The sequence below is a fragment of the Buceros rhinoceros genome, unplaced genomic scaffold (assembly GCF_000710305.1).
Source record: "Buceros rhinoceros silvestris isolate BGI_N320 unplaced genomic scaffold, ASM71030v1 scaffold12727, whole genome shotgun sequence".
Classification (NCBI taxonomy): domain Eukaryota; kingdom Metazoa; phylum Chordata; class Aves; order Bucerotiformes; family Bucerotidae; genus Buceros; species Buceros rhinoceros.
The window spans coordinates 70,537-72,647 of NW_010424067.1; the positions used below are offsets into that span (position 1 = coordinate 70,537).

Here is a 2,111-nt window from a genome sequence, read left to right on the forward strand (position 1 = left end):
ACACCTTCCACTAGAACAGGCTGCTCGAAGCCGCATCCAGCCTGGCCTTGAACACTTTCAGGGATGGGGCATCCACAGCCTCTCTGGGCAACCTGTTCCCGTGCCTCACCACCCTCACAGTAAAGAACTTCTTCTTAATATCTAATCTAAAGCTACAGTCTAAGTTTAATACCATTATGCCTATCACTACACACCCTGACAAAGAGCCCCTTCCCATCTTTCCTGTATGCCCCCTTTAAGGACCGGAAGGCCACTCTAGGGATGTACTATGTGATGAATTAATGTATTGTGCTCAGGCTAAAAAAGCTACAGCAACTAGTGATTTTGGTCACTTCTGACATGAAATCTTTTGGAAGGGGCACTGGGTGCTGTGCTAAGATGAATATTAGTTTCATTATGATTTTAACATCACCAGTTGTAAAAAAAGTTGCTAAATACAGCCTGTATTTCACAACATGATTTGGAGTGGTTTTCGGTAAATGATGATGAAGAAAAAAGGATGAATTATTATTATTACTAATATATCATTAATATATATTTACTTGTCATTAGTGGAAGGGGTTTAGTAAGTGCTATTAGAACTAGAACTGCTTGATTTCAATATATAAAATTGGTATCTTAATGGAAGTCTGAAGCAAGGGGATTTGAATAGCAACCTTACATGCTAAATATGTATCTATATATAGAAAGCAATGGAATATAACAAGAAATTAAACTACATAAGCAAATCTCCTTAAAGAGCAGATGCTTCAGGCAAAAATATTCACATCTAGAGCTGGATGCATGCATTCTGGATATAAGTTTTTGTTTCAGGCTCCTCTCATTTAAAAATAGCTGTCATGCTGTAGCTACCTTATATAGAAAAATCCTAGGAATGTGTCAGCACCAAGCATCTGGGTTGTTAAAGACTTTATTAGAGCTTTCCTGCAGATAATAGTCTGTAACTAAAATCTGACAATGAGAAAAGGCCTTCTATTGAAACTGTTTTGTCTTTTAGTAATTTAGAATTAGCTAATAATCTATTAAGATATACCAGGGCCATACAATATAGCAACCATTTGATCATCTTAGGTAAAATGAATCCATTATTTTAAGCAGTTAGATGTAACTGGGCTTGTTTGTCATGCTGGCGTGATGTCATGCCCCCTGGTGAACGGTCAGGCAGGATGCCAGAGGCCAAGTGCTACAGCCACATCAGAAGTAGTACTATTCTAGGATAAGACATAGCCATCCACTGATATTTTATTGACACTGAGACGGACTTACGGAAGCAACATTACGGGAAATTTATAGTGGGGAAAATATTACATTGCTGGACAGTTTAAAGCCTTTACAGCTCACCTAAGTAAACTAAATACAAATTAATTCATTAATATTTATCAAAATATGCTCATACACTTTGACTTCTTCTTTCCCATGTGTTCAATTTTCAGCTTCTGGCAATCTTTTTCTTCCCTGCCTCCTCTTCCTTTAATGTCACAGCAAGTCTCAGCCTTGTCTCATTCTCAAAGTGGGTTTATTTCATTTAATATCACAGCGAAAAACAGCTTAATTGGGAGTATTGTGTTGTTGCCAATTCACTTGTCAAACTCTGAGCAAAGTCCAATTAAACAGGCCTTACACTGCACATTCTCACTTCCCGGAACGCCGTATGAAAGCCACCTTGCATCTACCAGTATAAGATCACACTGCACTTAGTCTACAAGTCATTTCTGTGATTCATGTACTGCCTCCTTGGAGGAGGGAAGAAGGGAGGGAAGGGTTTGCTGGTAGTTTAGTGCAATTAGGTCTTAATCTCATTTGGAGGTAGGCATATTGCAATACAAGTAAAAATAGGGCAGATCTGCTCCACTTCCCCATGATGACTACAGACTAGACATTTAATTTCAGTTGGTAATGCTTTGTTTTTTATTAGCATGTCAGGAAAACTATGAAATTATTATTTTTAAGTGTTGCAATAAGTGAGAGTTTGAAACTGAAAGTATAGGCAAGACTAACCAAAAGGCAGTCATGGAGGACAGAACCTGTGCTCTGGATGACTTTCAGCATACCAACCTCCACACTAACACCCACAAAGCCATAAATCCACTGCAGTTCTGCCCACCAGTTTC

The 2,111-nt window shown here is 38.5% G+C and overlaps 1 protein-coding gene across 1 annotated transcript in view; it reads right to left on the reverse strand.

Annotated features, from left to right (window-relative positions):
* The window catches only part of LOC104497411 (sodium-driven chloride bicarbonate exchanger), an 86,818-nt gene that overhangs the window by 63,227 nt on the left and 21,480 nt on the right, over positions 1–2,111 (reverse strand). The gene's annotated exons all lie outside the window — the stretch shown is intronic.